Below are 9,991 nucleotides of genomic sequence, written 5' to 3'. Positions count from 1 at the left end.
TGCGTGAGATGTAAAGGAGGAGCACATTGGTTTACATCGAGGGCTGAGAGAGAAATCCAACAATGGAAGTCTCAGAACACTGCCCAACATTCCCTCAAGCTCTTGAAAGAGCATACTTTTAATAAAGCGACCAAATTAGAGAGCATAAGCACTTTGCACGGATTTCCCTCACCCTCATACAGCTTATAGTGTATAAATTGTCTTAATCTAAAGAAGGCTACCATCTCAAGAGTGGTGATTAATGCGACAAATCAAAAGAATGACATGGATTGATTGTAAGAGAGAATGGTGGAGAGCTTTAGAGTGGATGATGCCACATCCCATCCTCCACATCTCCGCCACGTTTCAGAAATGGTAAGTTTTCATGTGCTACGGCCTCCAACCTCCTCTCATGCATGTACCGTGCATCTCGCGAATGTTGTACTCAAGTTATTAATATAATTAATTATTAACTCAATTGCTATTATAGAAGGTGTCTCTAAATTGTAGAAATTTCATTTTTACTATTCATTCTGGAGTTCTTTAAAGATATATATAAAGAGTCTACAAAATTCTATTGTCTCTGGTATTATCAACTCAAGAAGATCTCACCTCGAAGCGGGTATCATTAATTGGGCATAGTGTATGCCTCTCTCCCTACCTTATAAACCATGTTTGAATGTTATATGTATATATAGTTTATCCATAGTATGCACCATTATAACAACTCAAATGGTTAATTGAATTATTATTAAAAGCATGGACAAATGTTGAAGCATGGAAGAACATGTATGTCAAGCATGCAATTAAAACTAGACATCACCTGGCCAAGAATGACTAATTGTTGACTATCTCCTGTTCTTTACATGACAAGAACCCCAAATGAAGGCAACTACTAGTGGAAGCAAAATGACAGTGCCTTTGAGTTTCTATGTTTTCGCCTGCACGTTAGGAGATCATCTCATGCTCAAACCAAAGCAAGATCAATATTTATTAGTAGAAAATGTTCTCTTCTCTCTCTTATCTATGTTTCAGATTCAATGTGCAACTTATAACATTGAGAAATCATGCTCATCCATTTGACAGGCCTTTAATTTCCGGGTTTTACATCTCCAAAGCTTCACGTAATCCACAATTTCCTCGAGAATTAATCAGTGATCTACCAGTTAAACAGTGCTCTGATTGCCTGTTTCGTTTTCCTCAAATTTAAACTTTGATTGTTTTTATTAAGTTTCATGTGAAGACATTATTATCGGTCAAGTTTGAGGTTTGTTTACCATTACTATCTTTGTATTTCTGAAGTGAAGTCTACTTGAAAGTTTAATTATCAAATATTATCATTAATCATTGGGTTGTATCTTCTATCCAAACCTGTATTTCTGCCGCTTTCTGTTATACGATGGAAAACATATTATTGGCTATCTGTAAATATTGTTTATCATGGTTTTCATTTGCATAAGGGCGGATTACTTAGACTTTGTTAAACTTTGAAAGCCTTAGCTCTCGTTTAATGTACAAATGATCTAAAATGAGGGAAGTTTTCAGACCCAATTTGTTTTGTGTTATATTAAATTGTTTTTTTTTTTTTGTGTATTCTCTTCTTTGTTAATGAGCAAAACAAAGGCAAAAGGTGTTAATCGATAAATAAAAAGTCATAAGCAGTTGGTAAAAGTTATTTAAGGAAAGAGGGAGGTTTTGCATTCTTAAAAAAGAGTTTCATTAAGATCAAGATGCGGAGATTCTTATCTTTCAGAGTAGATAGTAAAGATTCTACCATCAAACGTCAAGTAAACTTAGATTTGGTGAATCAAAGTTTAATAACAAATATCAAAGTATACTGGGTTTTTGTTGTTGCGTGCTTACAGATATAAGATGTTTTCATCACAATCAAAGGTTTTGTTTATTTAGAGTTCAATTATTTTGCTTGAGATATTCAAGGATACATTTCTAATAAGTGTGATATGAGATATATATATATATATATATATATATTTTCTATATTATTTCTTTATTGTTTTTAGGTGTAGGTAAAATGAGAGTTGTTAGTCATGTGGAAATGAAGAGCATGGAGTGTCTGAGAATAGCAAGTACTCAACATCTTGAGGAGAACGAGAACCATGATCAACTTCTGAAGATCCAAACACAACCCGATGATCAATCAAGCTGATTTCACAATGCTGCTGTGGAGCATTAACAAGTTCATGTTAGAATCCAGATTAGGGAACAAGAGCGGATCATTTACAAGGCATAATTTTGAGCTAACAATTCAATTGAAGCAAAATTCTGGACACAGCTGGTACTATGTCATACCATCAATATTATTATTATATGATTGAAACGTTCACCACATTGAGTAGTTTTTCTCAAACAGAATTCTTCACTTGTTGTCCGATCTGACAAAGAATTATTTATTAAGTCACACAACCAACGTTGTCAAATACCCTCTGTTCTCAAAATCTTTATTTAACCATTTACGCCAGGTCATATTTGTAAATACTATTTCATTTATTTTGTATAGATGATGATTTACAAACCTTTCCATTGCTTGGCAAATTTTCCCTTGTTAATTTTTTCTCAAAGACCTAAGGTTCAAACATTTTGACAAAAACAAGCTAAGAATGAAAATAGAGAGATAGTATTAGTTTGTATGAAGCTGTATAAACCATATTAGATGAAAATATTCACAAATCAAAATGGTACAGCAAGAACATTAATACTTTAACATATATAGATATAATTCCTAGCAGAGTATCAGAAATTCAATAACAATGCTTATATTCTTTTCTTTATTTCATTCATTCATTCATTAACTAGGAAACAATCAGTTCTTAAAGACTTTATGACCACATTTTCAACAAACTCAAAGTATCGCCACTATTATTTACATCCCACCCAGACCTCAAACCTGGCACCACCCTTCTCAACCAGCATAAGGTCTTCCCATTTTCGTCTATATAATATCCCTGGTTTTCAATTGGGTGCCAGCAAAGAAAAACACCAGAAACTCCTACAAGCCACTGCAAGTTCTTCGGACTATGCATCAATATACGAATAATATGCAAGAGCATTCCTGTACAGTCTCCATAGACACAGTGGCCAGCAGCATTAATTTTGCCTAAAACTAAACTAGCAATACACTTCATACTCCTGACGTATGGGCACTACCAAGGCACTCACAAAAGTAATAAACGGATGACAGTTCAGCCAAGTTTAGACAATCATTTTAGTATGTTCTAAAGGCGCCAGCTCACTGATATTTCTGTGCCAAAGGTGGTTTTGCACATCCTGGATAAGCAGGGATGAACCGCTAAAGACTCTGAGACCTGCTGTGAGATCCCAGAAAGGAAGGTCAGTAAGTTTGGATCTCCTGCATGTCTATTTCACAAAAAGCAGGTTGAGAACAAAACAGAGTTAGTACAATTCTACAATACATATAGTGAGCAAATATAGTCAAAAAAAAAAACCTTAGATGTTATGCATGAATAGTTCAGATCATTATTATAGGTGTGCTTACTTTTGCCAAGCACTGCCAGATTATTTTGGCCACGAGAGGATCAACCTCAAACTGATCACATCCGGAAGTTAACAGTACTCACCACCTGCATTGTCTATACCAGACCAAGGCACCTCAGAGTTGCCAGTCTGTACACACACTCTCCCAAAGCTGTACACATCACACCCTGATGAGGCCAGTATATATATATATGAGACACAATTAGTATACATTACAAGAGAACAGTCAGTTAATGTTACATCAAAGAATGCAAAGTGTCTAGGAAATAATAAGGTGCTTAAATGTAACTATAGATATATCATAGATAATACAGGAATCTGAAGTAAACCATAGATAATTCATTTTTAATTTATCATATGTTGTAAGGTTTAATTTGTTCATTTGTTCTCAGTTTACTTTGTTTGCTCAATGTGTGTTGTTTCCGCTTATTAGCTGTTATGATAAACTTCTCTTTGCCAACACACAAAAAAAAAAAAAGGTTTTAATATAGGAACTCACTTCATTTGATGGTTCATTGCGCAACACCTGCAGAAAACAATCATTCAGGCTAAAAGCTGTGAATAAAGGACAGAGATTGATAATTAATGTGAGGAGTTCAACAGACTAGAAATAATAATTTCCTAAATGTAGTGGAGCAAAGACTAGGATCTCACTGTTCCAGCGAAGACTTTGATGAGTAAAATGTGTTGTGCTTCAACCTTGAGAGGCCAAAATCACAGACCTGCATTACACTGATATCAGAACAAAATCAACGCGAATAAAAATACAGTTGATCAAGAAAATTATGATGATATATATTTATTATTTTATTCCAACATTTAAAGAGCCTTCTCCCAAACATACATAAATAAGCTTTTGCATGGATTCTGTATGTGAGATTAGATTATATATATTGGCTTCCCAAATAGATCACACTGCATAAAAGGAAAACTAAGGATGATGCTATGGTCAAAAGGTACAACTTGAACTTGCCCAATATTTTGACCAGTATTCACAGGAGTGCTGTACCATAATTTAGAAGGGGCCTTTAGCTCTAAATTAGGTGGCATAAACCAATGAACCAACACAAGTAACCTTAATATTATTCTACCAACTATGGCTGAAAGTGCACAACTCAATCAGTTTGAGATAGTTTTAAATTTTGGATGAATATTCTGCTGTTACTTTCTGAAATTACCTTATTAAAGTTATCCTCATATTAAAAGCAGAGTTCCAAACCTTCCATGTATTCAAGGTTAGCAAATTAAAATACCTTCATAGTCCAGTTCTGTCAACCAACAGATTTGGTGTATTTCAGATCACGATAACAATTGTTGGTATGCTGGAAAACAGTTCATGCCCTGGGTTCGTGGACAACACAGAGATCGCTCAATACAAGACTTCAAATCAAGAAATTATGAAAAATTCTAGAAACATACTCACATCATAACAGCCTTTGACTTCGCTTTTCTCCCTACCTATCTATTTGGACGGTGGAAGAATTTGTACAGACCTCCTGATAGATCAAGTTTTACTTAAGTCAAAGTGGATGAAAGGAGCAAAAAGACCTTTTCCATCATCTTAAAACACAGTTGGCACAATTTGAAATTCAAAAGTAAATCAACAAATAATTTCTTTTTTTGTAGCTAATACATCCCCAAAACCTAAATACCTATGTATCCTTGAAAACATTGCATTAAACTCTTTATACCCTTCAAATACTTCATTATTTGCTCCCCTAATTTTAAGTTCTATAAGCCCATGCACATCAGATGTTTCCTGATGTTCAATTCTGTTATATAACACAAATAACAAAAAAGTCCACCTTGGTATCTGCTCTGAATAGCATGAAACCTAATAAGATATGATTATGTCGATAGGGTTTGAGAATTATATATGTAAAACTTTAGGTTTAAGCTGCACTGTTTCATGTAGAAAGGAGAAAGGCTAAAAAATATACACTGGAAAATTTAACCAAATACAGATGGCAGCCACAGTTCCTCTAAACCCCAAAGTGCAAGAATTTATAAAACATTAGAAAAGGATGGGCTTCGGCCCATTGAGACAAACTAATGACAGGATGAAGCTCAATTGCCTTCCAAACAACAGATGTTGAATACAGCTCTGCTTCTGGAAGTTCATTGCTAGATCTTGGTCATGAAATCTAAAATGTGGAGGTGGGAGTGTTCTGTTAGAGCTTTCAAGATTATGGTACAACTCCTTCTTTCAAATTATCAGTGCACATGTGAGATAAGGACCATTTTGGAGAAAGCTATATAAACCAAAAGAAACAAATGCTTTGCAATCAATTAGTAGGCGACAAACAAATGTCGGAACATATTAAATCTGAGCTCATGCTAATGGCTCAATTGAAACCAAATTTAAGAGTATTGCTAACTTTGAAGTACCTAATATGCAAATTGATTTCTTCCATACATCACTGGTTCAATTTAAAGTTGAAAGAGATTCTCTTTTTACCTTTGGAAGAAACTCTGAAACACTGATAAGTTGGGAGGCGAACACAGCACCCATAAAAAGTTAGAACAACATTTGGATGCTTTCAACCCACGCATTATTTTCACCCAATGGCAATATGGGGTAACAAAAAGCTCCCCGGGCCAAAAGATGGAAGTGGCAACAGTAAATCATGTAATGATTACTCTAGAAACAAGCAACTTACTTTCCAAATTGTCCAAAGCATCTCCATCAAAAACTCCGGTCCAGAATTTCTTCACAGCTACTCCTATTATTCATACGGTACAGATAAATTATATCCTCACTAAAAGATGTCCAGATTTAAACCCAAACAAGATAAGAATAGTGCTGTATATATTAAATAACATAATGAAGCAAAGATCCTTCTTCACATAAAAAATTGTGAGGGATCACCTAGAACATCTTTAAACACAAAAATAAAATTCAAAACATTTCCTTGCTAAAGCAGCTAAAAGTGGATAAAATGTAAATGACAATACAGTATTTCTTTGGGGTAGCTAGTTGTTTAAAGGACCTATTACAGACCACTCTCACTAAAGACAAGCTCACCTTTGTTTTATGGTTTCACTTATGATCACCGTACTAAAGACATGCTATGAAGGATGCAGACCAAGAACAGTTATAGAAAAAAACAGGCAAGATTTAAAACTATTAAAATAATCATAATCAAGAAGCCTCCATCCTCTTGCAACAATTACATCAAGTGTACTCCATTACCAGTCAGAAACTAATATCAATTTTGCAGCAAATTTTATACTAAACAAAATATTCCTTTCAGCGCGATGCACCACACAATATTCAAACCTATAAAACAAATTCTCTCTATCTCATCTTAAACAACTCAATTAGGTACTACTTCCCCATACAAACGACATAATCAAACAACTTCTGCTTGACTGATCCTCTCAAACAATAGGACTCCTTGTCCCATTGGACCCAAAATGGAAAATAGGAAACATAACAAATCAATCACAGCATATAAAAAAATAGAAAAACTATTTGTAAGTCATGTCAAACAGTCATATCAAATATCCTCAACTCAAACCATCAAGCCTATTAATGAATTCAAGATTGGTAATATCTACTACATGTTCAATCAAACCATTGAGCATTTTGCCGGAAGTAGCTCATAAAACCCAGCAAGTTGGAAGCTCAATATCCTACTAAAATAAGGCACAAACTATAAGAAAAAAGCATCACTAGCCAACAAAACACTTTTCATCTTAAGATTACCATGATATCTCTCATAGTAATAGGCTCTAGTTATCGATAAGAATTCTGGCATATTAGACCCAATATGTCAGAAATCTATTATACAACAAAGTTAGAGGATAGTCAAACCATAAGACAACCAATTAATCATATTAAAGGAAAAAGGCAGAAAAGAACTCTAAAACAGAACTGAAAATTCAAATAGTTTTATTTAACTCAAAAGATTTTAATAATAAAGAGTGCAAGTGATATCGCACTAACAACTCACCGTACATTCCAATCTGCAATGCACACTTCCCATAAGAATCCTGTTCAGTGAAACAAAACAACATATAATTAATTTCACAAAATATGTTGGCCATTAAAAGGCAAATATTGCTAGAAAAATGAGTAATCTGTTCTTTTTCAGTAAACAAATGAAACTCACCAAAATGATAATGGAAAATTAACACCAAAACATAAGGGTCTTTCCAGTTTTATTAGATCCTGAGGTAAATTGATATATATGAATGAAATTGGCTGTATTTAACCTGATTAGATATATATCGAAATATAATTTGATGGTGTTTTAAATTCCTAAATGGCATCTGCCTATCCATGTAGTAGAACCCCAAAATCATTCATTATCAATAACAAAATTGTAAAATTCTAATCCCAATCCTTTCCCCAATGACAAGGTGTTCCTAATGGATTTGGTCTCCGCACATCATCGCCATTGAATCAAGCCTGTTGACCTTACTCAAGGAGAAGAGGACTTCTAGGTTCTTCAATGACATGTTCGTCCCCATAAAACTTATCACCAAGTGCTTCTTCTGACTGGGTTTCAATGTCATTTATTGGTTCATTTTGTAGAGTTTGCAAAGCCATCTGAGTCTTCATTTCTGTTTTTCTTTCTGATGGTTGGATCCTGCTGTTTATTGGGCCAGGAAGTAGTTTGGCCAGCAGGGCTACCCACCATCTGGAGGTAATCTCGAGAATGTTCAAATTTTTGAACTCGTATAATACCAGCACTGAAGGCACCCATTCCTCTGCTGTATTTAGAAGTATCTCCTGCCAGTGACAATGAGCACCAGTTCCACTTATTCACGAAGCAATGCCTTCCCATCTGTAGTTGATTGATGAGAAGAGGAAGCATAGACGGTCATATTTTTCTTTCGGTAAAATTCTTCCGCCAAATTTATATTGCTGTGTTTGGAACCCCATTGCAAGCGAGGGGTATTTTCCAAATCAGCTGTTGAGGCCTGCAGCTCAGTAAGTGCTTTCTCTGCTACCGAGAATAAGCGATATTAGTAACTTAAAGTGGTCCAGAAGTTTCTTCTAATTCCACCTCTGGTGGCTCATTTCGAAAAGGTTTCTAGAATCTTGTATCTCCGTAAACTTGATACTATGCTGAGTTTCACCAATCAATTATTAACATCCGTAAAGGTAGCAACATGGCTTGAAGGAAACGACTTGGCTGACTCCAGAAGACGCAAACCCTTTGTGACGAAATAACCCATACCAACTGTTATGGATGACATTCAAATACTGCAACAGGAAGGTACTAGTATGGTCTCTCATGCCTCGACCTTTATCTGAGATATTATTATCTGTAACGACAGTTCAGATTCATTTTCATATAACCGTTTCGGATCCCAATAAGTCACCCCTGGATTTATTTCAGGCCCAGGAATTGAAGTTTCAAGTAGTCTTGAATCACCTGAACTTAGTGTACATCTTTTATGCTCAGTACATCTGTTGGAATAAGAGTGCCAGGGTCCGCCATGAGACTCCAGAAGAATCTCTCTTAAAAGAAAGAAAAGAAGAGAGCAGTTAAAGGAGACAGGCACGAGTTAAGAAGCACGCCAATTTTTGTTGAAAGCATTTGTGCAGCCTCATGAAGAATGAGACAGAAATGACCATACTTAATACAACCCAAAGTTCACCACAAGTGTAATTCAATTTCAACAACAATTCCTTTATTACTAACATAACTCTTCTTTTTTTCAATCATACTAAAGAAAAAGAAGAGTCACCACATCATTTGAAACACATTACAACTGTTGCAATGGTAACTTGCAGAGTAAGAGATTAATTCAACCCTTCAGAAAAGAGGTAAAAATTGAAGGGAAATATAGAAGTTATACTTATGCACGATTCTCAAGATCGCGAAACTCAAGGTAAAGTAGCGGTACTTAAGAGAAGTCCTTTGTAAGTGGTAAAGCTGTCAACTAAAAAAAAAAAAAAATTTATTAAATCATAAAACGCAGAAATGAAAAAATACCAACAGTCCCTAATAATCCTTAAAAAAAAGAGCTTTCAGAAGAATCGAGTTAACCCCAATGTTATTATACAAGAGCTCACTATTTTAGCAGGCAATCGAACCCTGAGTGACACTACTCAAAACATAAAACATCACACCTTCTGTATCTAAATTTATTATGTTAACAGCATCAGCCTATTGAACTGGTACTGGTTTTTGATTCAGCTCTGTGCGGAAAGTACTAACCTCGGTTCCGGTACATTCTAGGTATGAAGCCTCACAACAAGGTATTAAACAGTAAGGATTGACCACCATGGGGTTTATTAAGAGAGGTGTGCCAGAATGTGGTGATAATAAGAAAGAACCCTATTTTAAATAGTAATACTAGACTCATGAAGAGTGGCACTGGTAAGAGAGAAATGAATTTTATGCAACCAGAGGTAATACACTTTGTTGTAGCATTCAACCTGTACTATTCCAAACTACCAAGCAGATGGTTTAGCATCTCAGGGCCACCATGTTGCCATAAGTTCAGAATACATTCGGTCTCAAAATCTCTACCTCAGCAG

Source organism: Dioscorea cayenensis, chromosome 21, assembly GCF_009730915.1.
Source record: "Dioscorea cayenensis subsp. rotundata cultivar TDr96_F1 chromosome 21, TDr96_F1_v2_PseudoChromosome.rev07_lg8_w22 25.fasta, whole genome shotgun sequence".
Lineage (NCBI taxonomy): Eukaryota > Viridiplantae > Streptophyta > Magnoliopsida > Dioscoreales > Dioscoreaceae > Dioscorea > Dioscorea cayenensis.
The sequence above is the reverse complement of the archived record's forward strand: the minus strand, read 5'-3'. Positions refer to the sequence as shown.